The sequence below is a fragment of the Micromys minutus genome (genome assembly GCF_963924665.1).
Source record: "Micromys minutus genome assembly, chromosome: 5".
In the NCBI taxonomy this organism is placed as follows: Eukaryota; Metazoa; Chordata; class Mammalia; order Rodentia; family Muridae; genus Micromys; species Micromys minutus.
The window spans coordinates 88,294,712-88,322,647 of NC_137974.1; the positions used below are offsets into that span (position 1 = coordinate 88,294,712).

The 27,936-nt window shown below is 44.6% G+C and overlaps 1 protein-coding gene across 14 annotated transcripts in view; it reads right to left on the minus strand.

Moving 5' to 3' along the window:
* The window catches only part of SVIL (supervillin), a 176,504-nt gene that overhangs the window by 104,973 nt on the left and 43,595 nt on the right, over positions 1 to 27,936 (minus strand). For 13 of the 14 annotated variants that reach the window (XM_080917086.1, XM_080917088.1, XM_080917093.1 and 10 more), the window contains exon 1: positions 8,408 to 8,932. The gene's annotated coding sequence lies outside the window, so the exon portion shown is untranslated. Of the gene's footprint in view, positions 1 to 8,407; positions 8,933 to 24,081; positions 24,159 to 27,936 lie in introns of those variants that run through there. The other variant, XM_080917090.1, reaches the window with a different exon arrangement.

The following is a 27,936-nucleotide window of genomic DNA, read 5'->3' on the forward strand; positions in this document are numbered from 1 at the left end:
AGAGTGGAGCACAGCATAGGGAGGCAGAGGGATGGAGTGGAGTACAGCATGGGGAGGCAGAGTGGAGCACAGCATAGGGAGGCAGAGGGATGGAGTGGAGCACAGCATAGGGAGGGATGGAGTGGAGCACAGCATAGGGAGGCAGAGTGGAGCACAGCATGGGAAGGCAGAGGGATGGAGTGGAGTACAGCATGGAGAGGCAGAGTGGAGCACAGCATAGGGAGGCAGAGGGATGGAGTGGAGCACAGCATGGGGAAGCAGAGTGGAGCACAGCATGGGGAGGCAGAGGGATGGAATGGAGTACAGCATGGGGAGGCAGAGTGGAGCACAGCATAGGGAGGCAGGAAGGAATGCAGTGGTTTGTATAAAACCACTGCAAAGGTTACCTACCAGAAGAATTACCTTAAAAAGAAAAATGTGAAGAAAACCTGCTGACCCAGTGTTTCAGATGTAAACTAGACTAAACTGATACACACAGTCATTTATCTCATGGGACTGAATTTGTTCTAAAAATCACTTCAAAATCCTCAGCATGGTCTTCCAGCATACCTGTAATCCAGTTTCTTGAGAAACTGAGGCAAGGGCCCCAGGTTCAAGACTTGCCAGGGCTGTGAAGTAAGTTCAAGGCCGGTCTTGGTGTGGGAGGAGAGGTGGAGTGGGATGGCCCGGCACACAATGTGGAGATCAGAGGAACTTTGGGAAGTTAGTTCTCTTTTTCTACCACACAGTTCTGGGAACTGAAACTCGTCAGTCAGGCCTGGTGGCAACTACCTCACCTTCTGCACCATTTCAACTGCCCCAGCCTGGGTAAGTTAGAGTAAAAAGCAAAGGAATGACCTGGGGCTGTCACTCCACAGTAAGAGCGCTAGTTTCCTAAGCACTTCCCACGACTGCAGCAAGCAAGTAATAGAACATTCAGGTGAAGCTATTTCCACTTTTTAAAAATAAAGCTCTGGAACAAAGTCAAAAAGTTATAAAGTCAATGACTTGTTACACCCTGGTCAGATGAGACTGCTGTCCACCTTTGCTCTGGAGTGAATCAGCATTAATGGATGGAACATTTTGCCAGCAGAGAGAACACAGATTTAGAAGGCCAGGAAGGGGCATCTGACTTGCTCTTGTTTGCATGAAACAAATTAAAAAAACAAAAACAAAAAAATCAGAAAAGGCTTATGAACAGAGTCTGTGTAAACTGTAAAAAATTGGGGAAACAGAAAATGCAAGCTGCGGACAAAGGACAAGCAGGCATGTGCACTGAGGGTGTGCGATGCTCTGAGAGCCACAGGAATAGAGTAGAGGCATCCACAGCCAGTGGGGAGGGGACACGGGGTGCAAGCCACAGTTCCAGGGAGCCAGTTCTGCACAGAAGGCTGGCAGATGTGTGCGAGCATCCCTTAGAACACAGCTCCCTGCTGCCCGCTGCACCAGCTCTTACACTTGCAAGTACTCAGAAAGAAGAGGTTGATGGTGAGTGGCCCCTGGCACTGGGCTACCGAAGGGACAGAGGCAGCAGAGCCACCATCCATGGGAAGAATAAGAGCATCATCCTGCCTTTTCCTTCTGCCCCTGCGGGGTTAGCTATGGCCACAGGAGCAATTCACAGAAGGATGAAGAAAAACAAGTCCTGAAGAGAGAGTAAATCAGATTAGAAGGAAGGAAATTTGAGTCTTTAAGTGTATACAAAAGGAGCGAGCTTCCAATACACAGGGCTGAGAGGAAGGGGGAAAACCACCAGCAGACAAGCAATGGGGGTACCCTGAAGCAGACGTACCCCAGGACAGTAAGACCCAGCACCTCCCTCCAGCCATTTCTCACTTCCTCCTGAATCTCTTGTTGAACCACTGCCTAGGAATGATCAAATATGTTAGTTTCTGAAAGGTCTGTATTACAAAACAATTTCATAGAAAGAACCTATTGTTTAACACACACACACACACACACACACACACACACAACCTTCACCAGGAAGATGCCACCAAGGCCCAGAGGACAAAGAACACACTAAGGTCTCACTGGCTCCCTGTACCCGGCCATGGCTCCAGGCAGTCCTGGAGATCAGAAACCCCCAATTTCAGATTTCTCTGCTGAGAACAGGAAGCAAACCCATGAGATCCACGTGAGCTGTCCTTGGACTTCACATCAATTTCCAGCGTGTTCCCCAATCCACCTTTTCCCCAGAAAGCTCCAGAAAGCCTCTGGGGACAAACTGATATGAATCTAGATAAATCAGCTTTGTCAGTGAGAGCCTGCTTAGACACAATACAAACAAAATAATAAGAACTCCAAAACAAAGAAACTAAGGCTCTTGTCCTCTGTAGGTGCAACACACCTCACAGTGTTCAGTCACCCTTAAGGCCAGCACCACATTTCCAATCTAATAAAAAATTTTAAATTCATCTCTTTCAATAAAATATGTATGAAATCATAAAGCCAAATGGCTGTGCTTTGTTGGCTAAAATGACCGTCTCATAGAAATTAAGATGACACACGTAATTTAGAGAACCATCTACTTAAAAGAACAAACTTTTGAACTTTAAATGTTCTTCCTCATATTTTGTTTTGAATTTTGCAATGCTGGTATAAAACCCAAGCTCTACCGCTGAGCTACAGCCCCTCCTGTCCCCTAAACCCCCTTTTTGTCTAGCCTGACTCAGATCTATACAATTAGCCAACTGAGAATCAGAAACAATCTGCAAACATTCAAAATGCTGTTTTGTGTTTCATAACAGCAACCACTCACACTGTGAGCCAGACACACAACATGAACAAACACAGCTGAACATCATGACCACCCGACCGACCCCTTGTAGAACAGGATTAGCTGACATTCAACAGCAGCACAATACCAAGAACATGTGTGTACAAAACTTTTCACAGGTGATGCCTTCCCTTAAGCTACTTCTGAATTCAATATATTTGAAGCTGAAAGGCCCTGCTTTCCTTCTTCAATTTGAACTGGAGTGTTTTGCTTTGTGGAGCACACAACACACGTACAAACAAACACACAAAAGCATGTGAATGTATTGCTTTTCTGCTGAGATGGAGTAAAGTTCCAAACAATGTTTCAGAATACAACATTCACTTAAAACAGACAAATCTCTGAAATCTTAATGTCTCTGAAGACACACAAGTGTTTATTTTTGTAGTTGTTGTTGTTACCTGAGCACAAGTGACCATACAGGTCTGTGTGCTTAAAGCAAAAGTAAAGGCCTATCAGGAGACAAGAAGCCTCTGATTAAAACACTTAGAGCTGACGGGGTGGGGCTGGAAGAAATGGCTCAGGTAGTAAAGTACTTGCTGAAAAAGCTTGAGAACCTGAGTTCAGTTGTAGAAGTGTAACCCTTGCACTGGGGCGGTGAGCACAGTAGATGCCTGGAGTTCACTGGCCAGGGAGTCTAGGGAGGAGCTCCAGGATCAGTGAGTGACCATGCCTCAAAACTTAAGGAGGGAGCAATTGAGAAGGGGACTCCACATTGATCTACAATAGAGCTACACATTTGGGCACATATGTGCACCACACACACAGTGATATACACAGACACAGCACAATATGTACAAAACTGTCTGATGGCCACTCTGTGTTTTATGCATAATTCTATCGACACTGAATATACAGACTACAAATGTTCACACAGCTAACTAGAACACCAGTGTTTAATCAAGGTGAAACGCTAAGAATCACACGTGAACACCTCCCACTCAACACAGACAGACCCCAGACTGCACCGAATGACAAGCAGTGTGTGCTTTTGTCCTAGGTGGACCATTAGGAAAGAACAGGCAGGCAAAGGGAGAAACAGCAAATCATTAAAATAAAATTTAAAAGCTCTAAAAATAGAAATGTGACTATAACAGACTGGAGAGTGTGTGTGTATGTGTGTATCTGTGTGGTGTATGTGTATATATGTGCGCATATTTATGTGTGTGCATGCATGTGTACATGTATATATGTGTGTATGTTTATGTGTGTGTATGCATGTATGTATGTGTATATATGTGTGCATGTTTATATGTGTGTATGTTCGTGTATGTGTGTGGGTATGGGTGAATGCATGTGCAAATATGGAAACAGCACACAGAGGCCCTTAGCATGATGAGTTTAAAACTTTAAAAATGTAAACACAACAAGATAGGAATGCTAAGGACCATGGTTGAGCTCAGGAGCATAGGATACAGAGAAAGGCATTTACTGCACTGACCCCAGCCTGAGATGGGCTTCCTACAGAGTGCTCAGCTGCAGAGGCCCTCAGGCTGGACAGGCGGAGCAGAAGGGTTTGAGTGGGCACTGAAGTCACTGGCAGGAAAGAAGGGAGTGCGGGCTGGAGGTCAAGGGAACTTTATTTAGAAGGAAGAAACCTGAGTATGTTTTCCACACAAAGAGCCAGAGCCAGGAAGGAGACAAGTTCAAAGTCAGAGCAATGGGAGATACACATGAAGGTAAGACAGAGGGACAGCACTGAAGATGAGAGGGGCTGGTTGGAGTGGAAATTGGGCCTCTGGGAAGCCTTCTACATGCTGCCCACTAGGAAGCTTCATTTCAGCAAACACAGGAATGGGTCCCAGAAAGCAAAGCAGTCTGTAAGGCCTCTCCCTTCTCCACCCCTCCATCTTCCCTGACTTTCCCCTCTCCCCTCTTCCCCTTCTTTCTCTGATGTAGTGGTTTTTACACACATTAGTCTATCCCTCAAGCTTTCTATGGCAGAGCCTGGATCTCCAAACCATATTGTAACAGTAATTGTAGGTAGGAGCCTTGGGAGGCAATCGGGCCACTCAGCCTCTATGTGGGTGTGTTAATTGGATAGCCACGAGAGGCTCTGTCATAGGATAACACGTTCTGCAGCTCAGGAGCTTTCACCACAAGAGGCTCCATGATGCCTTGGGCTTGCCCGAGGTCCCAACAATGCTGCTCCTTATCTGACACAGCCTTGAACATGAACTGTAAGAGATATGCTCTTTTTATAATTTACCCAGAACATAGACTACGATGGCTGGTGATTACTATTATAGTTTAAGCCACACTGGTGATCAGGAGTTATGACATCACACAGGTCTGCATTCAAATCCAGTCCCTTCCCCCATTCCATGGCTTGTGTCTCAGGTTAAGGCTATTTGAGGCTCAGGTCTTTCCTTGATGGAATGGGCACACTGAGGGTAATGTGCCTCAGGAGCTCTGGATGTGGGGAAGGCCCCCATGTAGTGTTCACATTGCAGCCCTGGAAGGCATTATGCCAGGGTAGGTGTTTTTTCACTGTGCGGTACTTGCAGTGTGACGGGCATATGGGCGTCACCACATTCTTCTCTGAGTCTTTTCAAGGACAGTAGTCACCAAGGGCAGGCATTCTCTGTACCTCACACCATTGAGTCTAGTGCTCTGCCTGAGTGAGAGATGCCCAGGACCCTGGAGAAATGATCAAGCCTACACCAGCAAAGGTAAAATCACTGATCCTAAGGCAGAGAGCAAAACTGTGTCTATACTGCATATATACAAAATCCAGTTCCGTCTGGGTTAGAAACCTGGTTCGGATTAGTGGGTCGACTTTCAGAGTGCAATACATGCTTCCTTCAGAACCACCTCTGAAAGGCAGAGACCTTTCTGAACCACATCGAAATGCTGCTTGAAGATACAAGGAGGTCAACAGTGAAAATCGTCTTCCAGGACATGCTACTTGAGACAATGCCTAGTAAGGAAAAGTACCTAAGTCAAGGACTCAGGTGATGTTTCTCATCTCAGACTAGACTCCAACATAGAAGAGGCTGTCTTTGCCAAACGCGCCTCAATTTCCTGTGTTAGCAAAAGCATGCATCCAGAAATCCTGTCAGACTTGTAACAGGAAGGCATCTTTCTAAATGCATATTTAAATTTGAGGAAAAAGACATCCATATAGCAGTGCACATTGGGCTCTACATTGGATATTCTAGGAATGATGCCCTGAACTTCTGACAGAACACAGCTAAATTATGAATTGACAAAACCACACACTACCACAACTTAATCCAATCCAAACAACTTACATTTGTGAAGTGGCCACTTGGTAAAATAAGACCAAGGGTACTGAGACCCAATGCCTGTTGGGTACCCCACCTCCCTTGTAGAGGGAGGACACCAGGATGTGTAGAGCACCTGGCATCCTACAGTAGAGCTATCTGTGGAACCAGAAACAGGTAGTAAGAAGACACTCTGGCCCGTGCCATGCGATATCATCTCCCAGGCAGACACACAGAGCATTTTGAAGAGGAGGCCAGCAAAGGCCTTGTGGTAGGAGGATCCTGAGAGAGAGAGAGGCTGAGACGCATGGATAACAGCACAGGGCAGTGAGGAACATGATGAATCCACTTGTGAGGAACGGCACAGTAAGAGTTTGATGACAAAGAACATTCTGACATTAGACAGGACAAACGTGAAAGGAGCTGAAAGGAAAGGGAAGCCCACTAACAGCAAAGCACAGGTCGGAGACAAAGCTGGCAAGGAGGTGGCTGATCACATCACAGACAGGCACAGAGACCTGGGGGACAAGCAAAGACACCTGGAAATCACAGGACATTCTAAACTGGGAGATGCTTATCATCCTGGCAAGACACTCCACTCCCTACCCTTAATTCTTTAACACAAGGATCATCCTAAAGGATCTAGACAGCCAGACCCTTGGGGACATGATTTCCTGTTCATCAAGCCAGGTTCCAACAATGGAGGTGGTTTCCACTGGCTAACTGCCCATGGCTTGTGACCCTGACTGCTGCAGCTCCCAGGGCATCCTTGCAAAGTCCAAAGGTTTTGCCTGTAGAGTCTTCTGCTGTAGAGCATTTAATGTAGCGCATTCAATGTCCCCAGGTATGCTCAGGGACTAGAACTCAGTCTTCCAGATGTCTCAAAAGATTGACACATGTCTTTTGGATGGCAGGGGCAGAGGATGTCCACAGAGGGTCAAAACTTTACCAAACTGTAAAGATTATGCTCAACTGATCTATTAAACTATTGGTAGTTCAACTACCTATTAACCCTCTGTCTCTGGGGGTTAGCTAACAAGCATCATCTTGTCCCACAGAAAGGAACAATGTCAGTCGTAAACCACCTCTCTTCCACACTTATGTCACAGCTATTTACCTTCTGAGGGTGACATGGGGCTCTATTTTTAGCAGGACATTCAACTGCTAGGCTTGTCTGAGAGCTCTCCTGGCTCACCAAGAGGGGCACCCTGGCCTTTGCCACCTCTGTGGTGTGAGTGTGTGTGTGTGTGTGTGTGTTCACAATTCATACTACAGCTCTTCTCAGCCAGTGATACCATTTCTGGCCATAGTAACCCTCTATGCATCTACATATAGCATGCAAATTGAGCACTGACACTTTCCAACTGAGTCCCTCACACATCAGGAACAGGTATAGACGTAGTAGAAATCTATTTCGCCAGTGGTACAACTTGCAGTGGAGAAACACAGTGGGCTTCCTGGTGACGTTCCCCACTGTGAATATTCTACAAATAATAATGGTTGTGCACACTTCTTCATGACATACATTACTTAAAAATCACCTTTATTTTAAATTCTGTCATTGGCACATGTCAAATCCACCTGCTCTGTTCTGTACCTCACCACTGCATTCCAGCCCCAAATCACCAAATTAAAGGACAGACTCCAGAGCTCTCTCCCCAGGGATTAAAAAGGCATGGTAACGCCCCTGACTAGAGAATTTTAAAATGAACAACAGTGAAATAGTTAGAGCTTTATATGAGAGTTTTTAAGATTCTGAACCAAAGCTGTTCTAGATGTCACACTTGCAGAATCTGAACAGCACTGTCCTGAAAGCCAAGAGTAGGCATACACAAGACTCAGGCATTTGCAGTTTGACATGAATTAATAATGTGAGTTAGGACTGGGGTGTAGCCCTGTGGAGGAACATGTGCTGAGCACGCCGGAGGCCCTGGGGTTTGATACTCAGCACCACAATGAATGACCAAGTAGATAGATAATAGATAGGCAGGTAGACAGACAGATGATTGGTAGGTAAGTAGGTAGATAGATAGGTAGATAGATATCAGATAGATGACAGACAGACAGAGAGACAGACAGACAGATATGAAATAAAGTGACATCCTGTATTGAAAAAAAAATCCTTTAATTCCAAATTCAATTGCTAAATTGTAGACGGGACTTACTAAGTTACATCAGTGGAATTGTCAGTAATAAAACCTCTCTGTGTTATAAAGTAGGTCCTTTTGTTTGCAAGAAAAATCCAATCTTTCCAACCCCCTAAGCAACACCCCAGGGTAGCCCAGGGGTAATTGTGGTAACTAGATGTACTGGCAGGAAACTGCGAAGCTCTGAACCAACAACTCCCCAGGAAGCATGCTCACAGAAAGCTTCTTCCAGATACACAGCTGCATTTAGATACATAGAAAGATTTTTCACTTACTTCAAATTTCTGTGTAATCCTTGTTCCTCTATGCGAGAGGGGCCAGGAACACACTACAATTCCTTATTGTTCTAATAAGAAAAAACAAAACAAAACAAAACCAAAACCAAAAACTATTTATGTCCTCTAAATCAGCCTTGGGTGTTCTTGAGCAGAGTCTCTTCAGTGAATACTATCTTTAAAGACTAAACAAAAAGCAAATTTTCCCAAGTTAGATCAGTAGCACAGCACAAGACCAGTGGTCAGCAAACAAAGCAAGACCTCTATCAGTGGGTGATTCACAGCGGGGTATATTTAGAATGGTGCTTTCCAGAGGGCGCTGAGATGCCAGAGCCGGGAAATAGGTGAGGGCTAGCTACATCCCAAGAGTTTCTCTGAAGAATAAACACCAAAATATTAATAAAAAGAGTCTTCTTTTTGAAGTCCCTAGGCCCCTGGTGTCTCCGAGGCTGTGCTTGCTCAGTCTGGTCTTGGCGGAGTCATCCATTACTGGGTAAATCCACGTGAAACCTGAGGACGCTGTGGTGGAGGACACAGTCTAGGCAATGGGGCAACTCCACATGGGACCAGCCTTTTATGGCCTGACAGCAACTAACGGGAAAGGAACAGAAATAGCTCTGACACAGAGCTATCAGCTGTTGCCACAGGCCTGGCCAGCAGCCACTCCGAAAGCAACTCAATTGGGCACGTATTGTCTCTAGCTTGCTTTATAGAGACATTAAAAAGGTACCGGGCTGCTGATCAGGTGACAGTAAAGTTAGGTGAGCAAACACGCCACCCACAATAGGACTTAAACTAACAGAATAAACAGAAGGTCATAAAACCCAGATCCTAAACACCACACAAAGAGAAGCCACATGGACGGTTGGGTACACAGTGACGCAGCACACGGTAGCACCAGCCTTCACAAACTGTACCGGTGTAGCCCTCTTCCCAGTGGCTAGTATGACCCGTCAGTAGCAAACAGCATTGTCAGAAGTACTCTTTATAAAGCTGCGTTAACATTTTGCTTACAACCTAGCTTTATTTATCCTCCTGGACAACAAGACTCAAACACCAGACGGTCCTTAACCACTAAAAGCAGAGGAGGAGAAAAAAAGCCCAATTGCAACCACTTCTTAAATGGCCACTTGCACTTTTTAAACACCGTAAACTAAATACTGCAACTCTGTTTACAAAAGTACTTACCAAGGCAAGCATCCCTGCTGTTTACAAGGATAAGGGTGAGATTTAATTGTCTGAGATGGTTTCCAAATAAATCTCGAAGCTCCTTAAGTCTTGGGTCTGAGAGCAAAGCTGTGTGCTGTGTGGGCCTCCGGCTGGTATGCCTGGGTGTCACATTCCCAGACCACCAGCTGCAGCAGCCAGGAGTATGGAGGGCTGACAGCACGGGTCAGAATCCTTGTCACTGGTTAACCTTGCAGGACAATATGGATACCTAAGAGACAAGCCTTGCTCAGGTGAAAAGATGAAGATGCCATGCAGTGTGGTTAGAATTCAGAAAGGAAGCCGCAGCCATGAGGAAGGAGCTGTCTGTGGAGATGGAAAAGCTAAATGCCGCGACTCCATCCACGGATCAAAAGCACCATAGCTTTACAAATATGTGTGGTTTTTATGTGCTGATTCAAAACAAAAAACAAAAACAAAACAAAACAGACAGCAGATACCCTGGAGAGGTATAGGAATTGGATGCTGGCTTCATACTGTTTTGTTCAAGGGTTAAAATAGTTTGTGGAGCCAATTTTTAATCCACTTCCAGATGACAATTATACAGAAGTTTCCAGCACAACTTGGCATCCAATTTGAGTTGCAATCTGCATCTTATGTTCTCTCTTTGCACACTACACCTCATTCTTTAGGTTTATTTTATCCTGTTTAAGTGCCTCCTGACACTGTGTGTGAGGTATGTACCTGTGTATACACAGGTATGTGTGTCCACTTGCATACATGTGAAGCCAGTGGAGGACATCAGGTGTCCATGAGGGAGGTGGGTTCTCTCACTAACCCTGAAGCTTATTCCATTTCAGACTGGTTGCCTGTGTAGTGAACTCCCCGGATCTGCCTGTCTCCACCCTCTCAACACTGAGGCTAGAAGACCCACAAAAGCAACATCTTCACATTAAGCACTGAGGATTCTGGGTCTCCTGGTTTACATGGCAAGTGCCCTTCTCCACTGAGCTATTTTCCAACTCTGACTCTTTTGGACTTTGTTTGTTTGCTGTGTTTTTGGCTTGGTAGCCAAGGCTAGCCTACAACTCACTATTCTACCCAGGCTAGCTTAAACACATAAACTTCCTGCCTTAGACTCCCCAGTGCTGGGATTAGAGATATATACAAATGTGTCCATCTTATTTTACATATTTATACGGGCTGTTTTTAAGCTTGTTCTGCAGCCAGAGTCAAAATAAATAAAAGTTTCTGAAGAGAATATGTCAACGGTGAGGAAAATGGGGAAAGAATGTTGGATCACTGCTGCCACAACAGATCTGTTTTCCTAAAAGATCCAAGGTGTCTGTCTGGGGAGACACCCAGCTGGCATGAGACTGTGCTGCTGCTCATGGCCCCACAGTCTCTAACTGATGGGATCTGGAGTCAGGCAGGCTGAGCCCCCCCATCTCTTCTTTATCCTTTTTGACTTTGAGTATTTAGATCCCAATGAATTCTAATCACACAATCCATTTAAACAAGGTCCTCAACTGTGGAAAATGCTTACTAGACTCAGAATCCCACAAAACATCTCGGGAAAACAAAAGGAAATCTCAAGTGAGTTAAAATTAGTGCTAAGAACTGGTTTTTACTATACTTGAGTATTTCCATGGTCTCCAATAAGTGACCATTTCTCACGTGCTATTCTTGATCACTGCTTTAACAATAATGATTATCACTAAATAACTGTACATCCAGCTAGGCTTGGTGGCACACACCTTTTATCCCAGTACTCAGGAGGTAGAGGCCAGTGGATCTCTGAGTTCAAGACCAACCTGGTCTACACAGTGAGTTCCAGGACAGGCAGGGCTACACAGAAAAACTTTGTTCAAAAATAAGTAGATAAATAAACTGTCATATCCATTTTATTATAAGTTCTAGTCTGTCAGGGGATAATGTAAGGATCACCATTGCTGAGGAAAATGTAATCTATGAGGTTGACTTTATATTAAGAACAAACATTAAAAAAAGCAAAACACAACTTACCATCATTCCAAAAAGGTAAAATACTGAGATATAAGCCAGTGATTAAAGCCACAAAACATTGACGAAAACATCCAAGATGATTTCAGCATATCAGTATACATGGGGTATGTTCATGGATCGGAGGAGTCAGCATAATAAAGATATCAATACCAAAACTGATCTGAAAGCATTATATAATTCTTCTATATTGCACAAAAGAATTTGGAGCTGATTTTTAAAATTTGCTTAAAATTATGAAAAGGGAAAAATATGTGAGAATTGATTCGTCCCATGTTAAGGACAACATCATAGCTATGGACATCAAGATCTCAAGATACCGATGGAAAGACAGGCCTCCATATAGACAGATGCATGGTTGTCCTGTGTAGCTTCACAGTCAGGACAAGCAAGAGTCGCTTGGGAAGAGGGAGTCTCGATTCCCATCAGACTGGCTGTGACCATGTTGGTGGGGGACTGCCTTGTTCATTGACTGATGTTCAAGGGTCCAGTCCACAGTGGCTAGTGCTACCCTGGACTTCATGTATGTAAGAAGACTGGCTGAGCATGAGCCAGAGGGAGCTGGCAGTAGGTCACCTCTCTCTACAGTTTCTGCTTTAGTCTTTGAAATAACTTCTCCCAGTGTTATACTGTGACCTGGAAGTGTATGCCAAATAAAATATTTCCTCCCCAAGTTAACTTCGGTCATGATGTTTAATAAAGCAATAGGAATGCAAAGTCGACATTGGTGCAGAATAAGAAACTCAGTAATAGGCTCATGGCAAATACACCCAGCCTAGAGCAGCTGAACAGTAACAAACAAAAATTAAAAATGAAATAAAATAAAATCTTCATTGTGGTATATCCAGGCCACTGGATACAACTAAATAGTATAAAATAACCAATTATTGGCACATGGATTGACCTGGAAAAGTATTCTAGGAACCAAGCTGAGCCAAAGAAAGCCAATCTCAGACTAATAATGTATAATCTCATTTTCATGACTTTTCATGGTGACAATATTATGTAAACAGAGAGTAGGCAGTGAGGACCACAGTTAAGGATGAGGTAAGCAGGCAGTGAGGACCAGAGTTAAGGAGGCTACAGAGAAAAGTAGGGGGATCCTTGTTACACAACTTTCCATTCATCTACTAACTGTGTCAATGGTAGTGTTCTGGCTGCAATTATGTTCCATAATGTACAAGATGTTCTACTGAGACCCTGGGTGATGGGGTAACATCTCTTTATGTGACGTTCCTATCTGAGGACACTGTCTGAGGAGACATGATATCTGTATATGACTTTTTCACTGGGAGACATATAGCTGAAGAGGCCTGACCTCTTTGCATTAATTCATTTTTATTTTATTTTATTTACACCATGCATAGATATCTGTGCACATACATACACATGTGCTGTTTGTCTGCACCCATGAGCACACACAGAGGTTGGAGAAGGATTTCAGCTGGTCTCCCTTCTCATTCTCTACTTTATTCCCTGTAGGCAGAATCTCTCACTGAACTTAAAGCTACTTTTTATTGTTTGTTTATTTGTTTGTTGGTAGACAACAAACTCCAGGATTCCTCTTGCCTCCACCCCTAACCCTGGGGTTCCGTGTTGGGGTTAGTCTTGTGCACTGTGTCTTCTGAAGCTGAGTTCTGTTCCCTGGTCCAGACTACAACCTGATCTTGGGGCACTGCACTAATCTATGTTGTGTAAAGAATGCTCCCCCTTTTTTTCAAAAGGCTTAGTGTTCTAACAGGGACACCTACATCCATGCATAAGTGTGGGTCTAACTCTGGCCATCTACACCACAGTCAATCAGCTTGTGAGTTATCTTTATTTACAAGACAAATATCTTCCGTAATAATGGTTTCCAGTTAATTCCTTGTCATCCAGGCAGTCTGTGGAGTCTATCTGTCTGTGCTCTCTTTCTGAAAGCTTCTGGCAAACTTAAATGGCTGCAGATGAAGACCTTTTGAGCTCCAGGGTCATTTGTAAGTCAGTGGGCTGGACAAATGACGCAGCTGATTTTCCCAAGTGGCCGACACAGAGCAATGGCTGTGCCACAAGGCTCGACCCAGACAGTGCTGGCCTCACAATCAAAATGAAACAGGAGTTTGCCAGGGGTGAGCCTGGCCCCGACTCAAGGGACACTGCCTGGCTTTCAGCTGGACCAATCTCGCATTCCTGGACACCAGAGTAAGAGTCCTACGAGTAATGAGAGAGATGTACGAAGTGTGACATGTTCCAGTTAAGCTGTTATATATCTAAAAATAGGGATTTTCTGTCTCTCTGGAGCAGTGGACATGGTAAAGCAGAACCCTAGCCTCTTCTCAAGTGAGGCAAAGCTGACAGACATATTCAAATGAGTGAGGATTTTCTTGCACAAGCAAGATCTCTCAGCCTTCTCCTTTCTACATAGCTACCAACATCTTCATGCACAGCCCGCCATGATTTCCTTTGCTAGGCCTACACACCAGCAGGAAATGACTTCACTGAGTGAAGAGCAAAGCAAACCCCATGTTCCTCCCAAGGACTGCCAGAAAAGGGGAAGCACCTGTGCTGTTTGCTCAGTGTGATGGTTTGTATATGCTCAGCGCAGGGAGTGGCACTACTAGAAGCTGTGGCCCTGTGGGAGTAGGCGTGTCACTGTGGGCATGGGCTTTAAGACCCTAATCCCAGCTGCCTTGGAAGCCAGTATTCTGCTAGCAGACTCAACTAAAGATGCAGCATGCTCAGCTCTGCCTGCGCCTCACCTACCTTTACAATGTCATGCCCCACCTTGATGATAATGGACTGAACCTTTGAACTTGTAAGCTAGCCCCAATTAAATGTTGTCCTTTTAAGAGTTGCCTCGGTCACGGTGTCTGTTCACAGCAGTAAAACCCTAAGACACCCAGAATACCAGAAGCCTTATGCATACTGGAGACAAGGGGACTGAAGTGGCCTTTGAGGAGCGGTTAGCACACATTCTGCAACCTGAGAGAATCCTTACCCTGTTGATAACATGTGATGGGTGCATCAGGGCAATTCAAGAGCTCAGTAAACCTATAATGAGGGCAACCAATGGTAGGGTTAAATCCGCAGAGCCAGAATGAATGGTACAATAATCTCACGGCACTTGACACTCTGTAGTACAGTTATTCGACAGCACTGTTCCCACCACAATAAAGTCATCCTACAGCTGGACCATGCATGGCACAGTCATTCCACGCTGCTGGACTCTCCAGAGTAAGTCATTCTATATCACTGGATAACCTACATTTCTCTTCATCTACAGCACTACACCTTGATTGGTACATTCATTATATACCACTAGACCCTACATGGTAGTCACCCAACAACACTGAACACTCGTAAGGCTGGATCGTACACACTAGAGTCACTCAGTAATACTGGACATTCGATGATATTGTAATTCTATAACAAGAAACCCTGCACACAAAAGTTATTGTACAACACTTCACATACAATGGTACAGTAATTCTATATCATAGTACCATCCACAGTAGAGTATGCCTGCTGCTCTGATTCCTCCACAGTCATATATACATACAGTACAACAGTTCCACAGGGCTAGAAGCTATGTGATACAATCATTCTACAGTGCGGGATCCTGAAGAGTAAAGTCATTCTAGCACTGAACCAAGTACAGTATAGTCATTCTATGATGCTGGACCACTGACAATACAGGACTGTATGCTCCCAGCTACAGTCATTAAGGCCCTGGACACTGCATATTATCCTATAGCAATGGACCCATCATAATATAGTCATTCTTACAGCTGTGGACTCTACAGTACTGGACCATGCACAGTACAGTCATTCTACAGAGATGGACTTTCTACAGCCCCGTTAATTTAAAGAACTGGATCCTTCATGTTGCATTCATCTATCATGCTGTGTGCACTCTGCAGCACAGTAATGCTAGAACACTGGGTCTTGCACGGTACTATTATTCTATCATACTGGACCTGTGTGGTTAACAGATTTGGCCTCTACATTGTGCAGTCACTCTACAGTGTTAGAGTTATTCTGCAGAGCAGAACCTGCAGTGATACCGTTATTTTATATATATATATATATATATATATATATATATACCCTCCAGTGTATCATCATTCTATAAATCTGGACTCTCCACAACATAGTCATTCTACAGACCTGAATTCTCAATTCTACAATCATTCTACAAAGAGGGATTGTGCACAGTACGTTCATTTTCCTGAGTGAATCCTTCATAATACATTCATTCTAAATTGCTAGATACTCCATGATATAGTCATTCTACATCCTTGGACCATTGAAGACATAATTATCCTATAATGCTAGACCCTCCATTAAACCGTCATCCTACAATCCTGGACACTCTACAGTACAGTCATTTTACAACAGTGGACATTCTGTAATATAGGAATTCTGAGTGCTCAATTTTCTACAGCAGTATCACTTAAAGTGCTGAGCCCTCTATTTCACATAACCCTATAGTACTGAATACTCTATAAAACAGGAATTCTGTATCACTAGATACTCCATAGTACAGATATCCTATAGTTCTGTATCCTCACTCATTCTACAGAGCCCTACTCTCTACTCTAAAGCCGTTCTAGGAAGCTGTCCTCACTGTGGTACAGTAATGCCACAGCTTGGGACCTTCCACGGGATAGTCATTCTACAGTACTGGACATTTGTTTTTACTGTACAACCATTCTATATAACTGGAGTCACCATTATATAGTCATTCTACATCACTGGAATCTCCACAAGAAAGTAATCACACAGTGATGGACATTTCATGGATCAGTAATCCCACAGTGATGGACACTACACATTATGGTCATTGTATGGCACTGGTTTCCTCCACACCACAATAATCCTATTGGGTTCGTCACTGTACAATCTGCTACAGTACTGAACCCTCCCCTGTACACTTACTACAGCACTGAACCCTCCACTGTACACTTACTACAGCACTGGACCCTCCACTGTATATTCTACAGAACTGAACTCTCCACTGCACACTCATTCTATTTCACTGTACTGTCTGTCACACCTTGCATGTGCCTGTGGCTTCAGCTTGGCATTGGGAACACAGGTCCCCAACAGTACAAGTTGAAGAAAAATAAGCAATGGGAAGACATCCAAACACACATTTCAGTTTCTTAGAGCTCTCATTTCCTGGCTGTTAGGGAAGGTTGGATTTGTGCCCAGGCACTGAACATCACCGGTATGGATGAAGTCTCCTTCTGAGGCTGCATTCAGTTACAAGAGCCGAGGCTCATTCCCAGACAAAGTACTATTTCAAGTTCCCCAAAGCAGAGCTACAACAGCTTCCGGGAGGAGGTGAGGGACAGGAGGTAACCAAGAAAAGAAGGGGGCAAAAGTGAGATGGAATCCATGAGCTAAGTAGGAAGAAAGGAGATTCAGTACATAGGAGGGAAGAAAAGACAAGAACAAGACACATTTCACCTTCCCTCTCCCAAGGACCTGGTCTGGTAGACCATCCATTCAAAGGTCTGGAGTTATCAGCTGAGTCCTTCTGACACCAAGTGAATTAATCTTGACAATACACAAAGAACAAAGAATTGTCTGAAAACTACACAGGGTCCATGTTGTGGTAGAAGAGAAAGGCCATTGTGTAGGAGGAAATAATAAATACATTTGCATGACTGCAGTTCCTCTTGAGCTCCTCCCAGGATGCCCCTCTCACCCACGAGTCTGCTCATGGCCCCACTGAGGCACAGGCTTCATGAAACATGACCTACATGAGGCCAGACATATCTGTCCACTTTGCAGCCTGTTGTGTATCTTCAGAACCTAGAACAGTGCCTAGCAGATAGACTACAATAGTATAAGTTCTAGGGCTAGGGAGATGGCATAGTTGGTGAAGTGCCTGAGGACTTGTGTTTGATTTCCCAGTACCCACATAAAGCCAGGCATGGCTTGTAACCCCACAACTAGAGAGGCAGAGACAGAAGGACCACTGGGCTTATTGGCCATTCAGTCTAGCATAACTGGTAAGCTCCAGTTTCAAGGAGAGTCCTTATTTTAAAAACCAAAATGGAGAGTGACTGAGGAAGACACATACACACACACACACACACACACACACACACACACACACACACACACAGAGGGGGGAGGGGGAAGGAAGGGGGAGGGGGAGAGGGAAGAGGAGGGGGAAGGGAGAGAGTGGGGGACAGGGAGAGAGAACCATATATAAATATTTGTGGCACAGAAAAACTATCAGTATTTAAAGGCAGATTTGCCCCTCAAGGTGGCCTTTCATAAGGCTGGCTCTGGGCAGATGATCTCACATGCCTAAATCTGCCTGCCTCCTTCCAAAATGCCTGGCTGGGGAAGAATTCTCATTCAACAGTCTGATGTCAGCATGAAGCTCTCTGACTTTCACCATGCAATCCTATCCTACAGATTGGCATAGCAAAAGCAAATCCGTCTCACAGGGACCATACTCACACACAGACGCACAGCAACCTTCATGGCACTTCCTCAACCTTCATCTGATGTGGTAAGTCCTGGAGGCAGGATCACTTTTCGGGGGAAAGGAGGAAGGGGCTGCCTAATGTGTTTAGGCCATGGCCACGCAGGCAAGTTTACTCTTTTCTCCCCCAGAAACAGGACACTGCTTCCTGTACCAAGGAGTATTAATTGAAATCCCTAGTGGGTCATGCAGGATATGAAAATTACAGTAATCTAATCTTGCAAAGGAAGAAGTACAAATCATAGTTACATGGTCTGACATAGAGAGAAGTGACTAATGCCAGGCCACTTCAAGGTTAGGGCCCATGGGGAGAACTCCCTGAGAACCACAGTCGGGACAGAGGGACCCAACCAGCACACATCACAACCAACATGCTGGTTTTCATACTTGGGCTGGAGTGTGGGGCTAGGGGAGATTCCTTCTCTCAGGACCACACTCAGAAGATTTTTCAAATTAGGCAAAGCTCCAGGGCCACAGGAGCAGGGGAACTGTTTAGGTTCTTCTGACCCTGGGTGCTGCCTTTAGGGACTGTGAATTTTGTGGACTCATGTTGTCTAGCAAAATGACCCAGAAACCCCAATCCTCCGCAGGGAGGACCACAGCCTCTGAAGAGCACAATAAGGAAGAGGGAGCACTCTGTGTCATGCCCATCAACAGCAGAGCTCTGAGGATGTTCTGGCTCTTCCCTGAAGCAGCACCCAGTGTCTCCCATCTCCAGGGACCCACAGCTCAAGTGCCCTGAGAAAGTTGGTCAGGAGGCCTGCAGCCTGGAACCAGCACTCTGCTTTCTTTTTTCTTTTCTTTTTTTCCCCTCCCCACACAGCTGTGCTCAATTTTCTGTCCTTGGGGTTTTAAAGGAACATTTATTCCAGGGCCAGGATTCTCAAGTTTTATGGTTATACAACTCCCTCCCAGGGCCAAAGAATGTTTGAAAAGTCTTAAGCCCGGCGATGAGAATTATTGAAACAATCCAAAGAAACTAAAATGAGAAACACTAAGACCCGTTCCAATCTGGAGACAACCTCTTACTTCACTGCAGTGCACATCTTGCTTGCCTTTCGAAGCTTGTTCGGCCTACTTTTTTATGCACTTATAGGTAAGTTGTGCATGTGCTCTGACTGTGTGTGGGGGGAGATGGAGAAAAAGAGGCTACCTATGCAGGAGAGCCTTAGAGAAGTACAAACCTGCCTTACAGCCATCCAAAGTGCCTCCCTCCTGTTCCAAGATACATTTTATTATAAATGAAGCCCAGAGATTAAGTAAATTTAATAATAAAAGTTTAAAGGAGAGAAGATTCCTTTAGAGAAGATTCCTATAGAGAACTGGATACCTTTGGTGTTTGTGGCAGCTGACAGCAGGAGGAAGGAAAAGGAGGAGGGACAAAGGTGAGAGAGGGAAGGGGAGTCCAGAGGGAGGGAGAGGAAGAGGGAGGGGAGAAAAGAAGGGAGGGGGAAAGAATGGATTCAGGAGGAAAGGTAGACATAAATTTTACTTAAAAATTTTAGTGGCATTGTTTAACTGTCCAGAACTCAATTTCATTATTAATATCTAGCTGTCTTTGACAGGTATAAGAAAGAGTAACACCAAAAGACTTCCCACAGACCACTGAGAGCCAACCATGATTTAAACACAGCCCGTGGCCCTGCATAGGACAACCCCAGTTCCCTCACCTGGCTCCTCCTGCAGTCTTCTCATGGTACCAGCTCACCTCACCTCAGCCATCTGTCCACACAGGTGTGAGCACATTCCTTCTCTCTTACCCTCAAGTCTCCCACAGGCTTCACACAAGCATCTGAGCCGATGGCAAGGCAAGACTCAGGCTCTGGGGCCCAAGGTTTACGACAGAGCACACACCACCCACATCAGAGGCCTGGCTACTACCCAAGACAAATAAGATGTTTCTGAGAAACAAAGCAATTTGCACAGATCCACCCGGAGCAGATGGAATCAGAACTCCTCCATCAAGGCAGCTGTGTGTCAGCAGCACCTGCTACGCACAGCGGCTCCAAGAAGAACCAGACTATAAGACACTGACCTGAGCTGGTCCTAGCCATGCTGAGACCTGCTGCAGCCCGGCTCCAGGGCTTATTTCTCCAGCAGAGACTTCCAACCCTTCCTCTCTGCAGCACTTTCTCTTACATTTTAGAGATCAAGCAATTGAAAGTATCCTTTAGCACACAGCCCCAAACTATTGATCGAAGGTCAACCAATTCCTCCCTGATAACCACTCCCTTAGCTGGAAGTTGATAGATGTTAAAGTCCTAAAGGAACTGGAAAAAAAAATTTAAAGCAAAAAAAAAAAAAAAAAAAAAAAAACAACAGAACACACCCAAGATTTAAAGTCAGAGCTTCTGCGAAGATAGCAGTATAATGACTCATCAAGTAGTATACAACATAAATTACACTGTAGAACCTGTGTGGGCATATATGCGTATAGGTATCTGTGTGCCATGGTGTGCATGTGAGGTCTGAGGGCAGCATGTGAAAGTCAGTTCTCTCCTTCCACCATGTAGGTCAGCAGGTATGGCAGTAGTAGGCTCATTTACCTAGTGAACCATCTGGTCAACCCTCAGTTTCTCACACTAAGACTCAGTGTATTAAAACCCTGGGAACTTGTGTTCTAGAATAAATTAAGATACCTATTCTGGAATAGCCACATTTGAAAGAAAGTAATACTGGAAACTTTTTTTTCCCTCAAAATCCCTAATATATACTGCCAATGTATACAAGAATGTCCAGATCATAAGTCAAAAATAAACAACACACACACACACACACACAAAACTTATAGGAGGAAAAACAAATACTGCTTAGATTTATCCAACTGAGCACCTGCACTCATTGGCTCAAAGCACTGTATTTGCTCAAAACTTACTGAAAGAGCTTTCCAGTCTGAAGAGCAGCTTGTCCCCAAGGAACAGCTTCCCAGTAGGAGGGAGGACTGGGCTGTCACATGAAGGAACATGTGTCTCAGAAAGCAATTTCCAAGCATCTAATTTATTACAGAATCCTGGGAGTGATGAGGTTGTGCTAATGGAGGGGCAAGGGCTACAGTCAGAGATTTCCAAAAAGTCACCCCCTCGCCTCTCTCCTTTCCTGCCCCTCCTCTCCTCTCACCCCCTTCCTCCTTCCCTCCCTCCTTTCTCTGTATGTGTGTCCTCTATCTTGGGGCCTGCTATCATTCCAGTGATCCATACTCATGTCTTAGTAAACAGAACACAGCAAGGCATTGCCATCAAGACTCCACTGTATCTAAGAGCAGCGTCCTCTTTCTCTGTCCTCCCAGTAACAAATTGTCTGGAAGTATAAGCTCATGGTTAGCACTATACCAAAACAAAACAACAAAGGCAACTAAAACCACTAGAAAAAAAGCACATCATAGCAGTCTTTCTGGGACCCGGTTGGTGCTTGCCCAAGTTCTTCTGTGGGTCTGTAACTGTAAACCACCTCATACTAACCTCACTGAGCACCCCGAATATGGATTAGCCCGTCACTGTGTTTCACTTCCTCTCTGGACTGGACCTCAGAGTTCCACACCAACGTCCACGTATCCATGTCTGAATGTCCACAGACATCCTCAGCCTCGTATATCCATTCAAACTCAGCAGCATAAGGAAGCTCCCACTCCTCCCCATCACCAAATACCCACAGGACCTATCCTTTTATGTCTTCCAACTGGGGATAACTGTCCATGTGCTGCCCATCCTAAGGGAAAATAATAGTAAAACTTCTCCTGTGCTTCCTCGACATTAGCTCACCTTCTCTGCGGATACATCTATCCAGGCCTTTTTAACCCAGTATTCATTGTTTGTTCTTGTTTTTTAAGTCATAAAAGCCCTAACATGTTCTAGACAAGCCCCTCAACATATAGAACTTGCAACTATTTTGTACATTTTCTTCTCTTGGTTTGTGAAGGTGCATGTGCCAGAGAGTCCACTGTCTTTCTCTACTGCTCTCAGCCTTGCTTCTTTTGGGAGGCAAGGTTTCTTGCTGAACTTGGACCTTGCATTTCTCAGTAGGCTGGCAGCCAGCATACCCCACTGATCCTTTTACCTCTGTGACCTTGTTGCTGGCTTTTGTTTTCCCTATGTGGGTGCTGGGATCCAAGCTCTGGTCCTCATGACTGCACAATAGTTTTTGACCTCTGACCCCTCTCCAGCTCTTTCACTCTCTTAATCTTGGGGAAAGTCACTCTGTATATTTCTCTCTTAGCATTTTCCTTTAGATATTGTATCTTAAAAACCATGCCCAATAGAAAAGCATTAAGCTTGTGCTCTCATCTAGTTTCTTCTAACTTTTCTATCACCTTTAAAGCTGTAACTTACATTATACTTTTGGTCTGTCTTGAATTAATTCTTATGAGATAATGTGAGGTGTGGACTCATGTGCATCCTTCTGCGTGTGGACAGCCGGCCGTCACGCAAGACACTGTTCCTTCCTCTTAGAATTGTTTTACTAAGCCACCAGAGATGAATCAAGCACAAATGTGTGTATCTGTTTCTAGGCCTTCAACGATATCCTACGTGTGTGCATCTCCAATTTCGATGCCCGGTCCTGATTACTGTGATTCCATAAGAGTTTTAAATCAGGAGGCTGTTTTCTGTTTTGTTCTCTGGCCTCTTGTGGCCATCCTGGTTCCACTGATTTTCCACCTCAGTCATAGTATTAACTGCAAAGGATCCAACTGAAGTTTTAGAGAGACTGAATCAAATTTGTGGATAAAGTTGGCAGTATTGAATTTTGCTTTGGCAGTACTTTCTTTTTGCTATGAGACAAGGCTTCAATATGTAGCTCAACCTGGCTTCAGACTTATTGCTCTTTCTCTCCTCACTGTCTGCATGCTGGGTTTACAGCATTATGCCTTACTGGGAGTATTGAGTGTTTTTTATAATGCAAACTATATTTATTCATAAATACAGAATGTTTTCGTGTTTGTTTATTTATTTCAATGATGTCACATAGTTAAGAATATTCCTTTTGATCTCATCTGTTAAATTTATTCCTGTTCTTGTCATGCTACTGTGGGGGGGGGGAACCTTCATTTTACATTATTTGTTTAAAGTTTAAAAATACAACTGACTTTTTGTTGCATTGGTTTTATGTCCTGTTTAACCTTGTGAACTTGCTCATTATCTCTCACACTCTAATAGATTATTAAGGGTTTTGTTTGCATGAAATAATGCCATCTGCACACAGAGATGGCTCTGTTTTATCCTTTCTAATCTGATAGTCTCACATTTTATTTCCTTGCAAAAACTGCCCTGGTTACAACCCGTACACTACTAATCCTCTAATCTCATTAGTTTTCAGAAAGAGAGTCTCCAGGTTTAGCAGAGACATGGAAATGAGAAGATAGACAAACCAAATGATGGACGGATGGGCGAACGGACGGATGGATGAATGGATTGGTAGGTAGGTGGATAGATAGATTAGAGGTGTTATTAGGGATTCTAGGTCTTTTGATAATGAGGACTAAGTCTACAATGGGCCATGTACAAGCTGGAGAGATCCAAGGATGTCTAATGCAAGGCTAAGGCTAAGTCCAAAGTCTTCAGAACAGAGAATGCAGTGCTGGACCTGTCAGTCCAGTTAGGCAGAAAACATGCGAACTACCAGGGCTATGGCCTAAGACTTGAGTCTAAAGTTCCTAGAATGCTGCTAATGTGTAATGGTTGAAAGTAAGGTATCCCAGCTCCAGAAGAAAGAGGACATTGATACATTAATTAATAATAGCTTAAGTTAGAGGCAGTCAAAGCTTTTTGAGGACTACATTTCAGTTCAGAAAGACCCACTCAGAAGTCCTTTTGACTTTCCTATTCTGGAAGATACAGGACTGCTGAAAAACTCCGTGTCCCTGTAAGTTAAAAACACATGCTCACACCAAGAGTGGCTCACACTTCTCAAGGCCACCCTTCACTGTGTACCTTCATCTGCTCACAGAAAAAAGGCCGTCCCTGTCTATGCTATTTCCAAAATGTGTATTTCTGCCACAAAGACTCACCTTAACAGTTAAATCATGGCTTCTGATGTAAACACCTTCATCCTCATGGCTTCAGCTTTCTGGTCTTCCAAAGTTATCTGGGGGTGGGGGGGAAGGAGAGAGAACACAAGCTTTTAGGTTGAGGTCTAGCAAATGACACTGCCCCAACACCCAACCCCTGGCTGCAAGTACAGTGCTCAGACCCAGGAGTAAAAGCAGACCACCTCACTTCACAGCCTTTCTCTTAAATACACTGGAAGCAAAACGCAGGTAGCTCACACAGTGGGACAATCTTGAACACTTGCTTTCCTCAAAGGTTTGCAAGTATGCAAACAGTGCACCTGCACTAGAAGGTTCTAGAGTAGAATGATCACACACACACACACACACACACACACACACACACACACGTCTCCATGCATCTTGCATAGCAAGGTGTTGAGTGTAATGACAGTGGGACCATGAGAACTACTGCTCACATCTGAAATAGGTGAGTGTCCACGTGGCATTCTGATGGCTCAGCTGGGAGAGGTGCTAACACAGCAAGGCTCCTACCCTGACATGCAGAGCAAAACCAAGGCCATAGCCCCATGGCAATGTCTAGGGGCAATGTTTTCCTGCGGGTGCCAAGCTATTTCTAACGATTTCATGGCAAGAATCTTTGTCACTTCCTGTATCAGCTTTTGCACTTGTTAGGATGAAAATCACTTGAGCACTGAGTATCTGGCAGTGGGCAGCATGGAAGAAGAATGTGGCTACTTTAGAAGAGGAGTGAAGAGAATGTCAGATATGGAAAAGACAAGAGAGACATTCACATGAAAGGAAAGGGAAGAGGAAGGAAGCCACAGGCTAGAGAAGGCAGTTCTCACCTCTGCCCAGATGACAAATCTGCATCTGGACACCTCCCTCCAGAGCCCTGAGAACAGGGGCCTCTAAACTTGCTGTGCAGAAGACACCCTGAGCTGTATACGTGTAGGTTGAGCTAGAAGAAATTCTTCAATGAAAATCAGTAGCCTAGGTACTGAGAAGGATTCTGAAAGATGACAGGCCACTGGGTTGTTGTAGGAATGCAGTTTGCTCAAAAACAAAGGACAGATATGGTAACTATACAGGTAGGCTGGTTCTGTGTCAAGTTGACACAAGCTGGAGTTACCACAGAGAAAGGAGCCTCAGTTGAGGAAATGCCTCCATGAGATCCAGCTGTAAGGCATTTTCTCAACTAGTGATCAAGGTGGGAGGGCCCAGCCCATTGTGGGTGGTGCCATCCCTGGCCCAGCCCATTGTGGGTGGAGCCATCCCTGGGCTGGTAGACCTGGGTTCTATAAGAAAGCAGACTGAGCAAGCAATGGGAAGCAAGCCAGTAAGTAACATCCCTCCATGGCCTCTGCATCAGCTCCTGCTTCCTGACCTGCTTGAGTTCCAGTCCTGACTTCCTTTGGTGATGAACACCAATGTGGAAGTGTAAGCTGAATAAACTATTTCCTTCCCAATTTGTTTCTTGGTCATGATGCTTGTGCAGGAATAGAACCCCTAAGACAGTAACTAAACAGAGAAACTTCCTCAGCACTGACAGCCCCTCCATAGTGCAGTGTGTGCTGGGGGACCCTGCTCACAGCAGTCAGGACAATGTGGGAGAAAGAAAAGAGCAAAGTCAAGTTTAGTGAGAAGTTGAAACTAAAAAATCTAGTCAAACCAATATAAAGACTGGGGCAGAGGAGATCTAGAAAACGAAATTAAAAAGAAATGGACCATTGTGAAGAGATTCCTTGTGCGGTTGATACTAAAAGGGAGGCAAGGGTTGGGGAGCCGGCTCAGAGGTTAAGAGTACTTGCTGTCCATGCAGAAGCCCAAAACACCAGTTCCAGGGGATCTGACACCCCAAGCTCTGTGGGCACCTGGCACTCAATGAGATACATATATTCATGTAGGTACTCATGTAAGCTACAAAAAATGAGTTGAAAGTTGGCCATTTCAGAAGCTCCTCTCTGCCTACCTACTCCCTTCTTTCTCAATGTATCCCCCACTTTGTGAACTAGGTTCGCCTCTCTGGGAAGAGTGGGAGACCTAGCTTTAGGGAAGGCTTCTGTCTAAAGCTCACTGGGTTGATAGAAGTAGTTTCCCATAGGGTATGGATGTTTCCAGGGCGTTCGTTCATGTATATCTAAGTTACCCCGGTGGTAGCTACCTAGCAGGATCTGGGCCCTTGTAGTTAGGCATTTGATGGTCCCTGTTCTAGAGATTGAGGAATGTTCCCTGTCATGGGACCGGATTTCTGAATTCTGGGTATTTCTCAGTCCCCTCCCAGGATATCCGGAAGCAAGGAAAGCAGGCTCTTAGAGAGTTTCATAGGGCCACCGGCACTTCCTCCAGACTCAAGATGCCTTTCAGGCTTCTTCCCTGGGAGACTTTCCTAGACTGCCTTACTTCCTGTTCAGGGACATTTATCCTGAATTCATGAACAGGACAGTGGTGGTTGGGTCATCATTGGGAGATCCATGTTCCCTGTGAATAGCCAAACGCAGATGCCAGAGTAACTTAAGCAGCACAGTGGAGTATGTGAATAACCTACCACAGCCTCCTCAGAGCTGTCCTTCATCTCCAGATGACCTGTAATACTAACAAGCAAGCACCATGGAATTCACAGCTACAGTGCATTGCTTGCTGTATCAAAACTGGGGGTGGGGGGTCGGGGTATGTCTGGTACAGGAGTTTGCTTGCAAAACATGCATGGTCTGCAGAGCCTGAGGAATCCATGGGCTCAGGGAGCTGACACTTCATCTTAACCTTCAAGGGTTGCCTTAAAAGTTCTGATCATGTGATGATCATGATCAGAACTATAGAATACTCATCAGTCAATATTTTGCTGCCTGTATAAAACTAAACACCTTAGTAAAATCGTCAAAACAATCTCAAGACGTAAATAACACCAAATGAAAACCAAACCAAGCCAGAACAACGTATTAGCAAAGGGCCTCTGCTGGTAGGAACTGTTATGACAACAGACATCACCATGTGCCTGCTAATAGACTAGGCATGGCCCAGCTCCTGGCACATATACTTAACAAGCTGCTTCTTTCAGCTTCTCATTCCGTTACCATTAAATCTAGACGGGATCCAGGTGAAAGAAAACTACCAGTAAGAAACCAGATTGATGGTGAGAGAGACAAGTATAAGCAAAGGACGATGACAAAAGTGAAAAGGTGCTGCCCAGAGACAAAAGTTCAACTCTTCAAATGGAGGAAACATCCTGAGAGAGGACAGGGCACCCAGAAACCATAGCTTCCTCCTGCACCTCTGTAACTCTAAGAAGTAAGTAATCATAAGAAATCATTACCAGAGGCACGATGCCCTAAAAGGCCCTGTGGCCGGAGTCGATGATGGTAACACAAAAACCCTGCTCCAAGGGCACTGGTCACTAGAGGTTACAGGAGCTATCAGATACCTGCTTCCTGCCAAATGAATACGAATCATTCCTCTTTTGAGCAGGTTTCACCCTTGATCTCACAGGGCAGAGAAGGAAATGAACAGGTGTCCAGCTCCCACACTGCAGACTGTGACAAACAAGAGAAGCAGGTTTTTAGGAGCATTATTAACAATGACCACAGCAGCTGCTCTGGGCACCATCTACATATTAACAACTAGTCATCATGATTATCAAAGACTCTTTCTATAGCTGAGGAAATAGAGGCATAGGTTTAAACAGAAAAGAGGATGAGGAATTTGTAGACAGGCAGATACCAGTGTGTGGGTTATGAGGTAGTCACACAGCTATATACACTTATAACACAGTGGCTCACTAAAAAAGGGAGACTGTTACTATATTTCAATTACGTAGCAATGGATTTTAAAAGCAACTGAGTGGTCACATCGACAAAA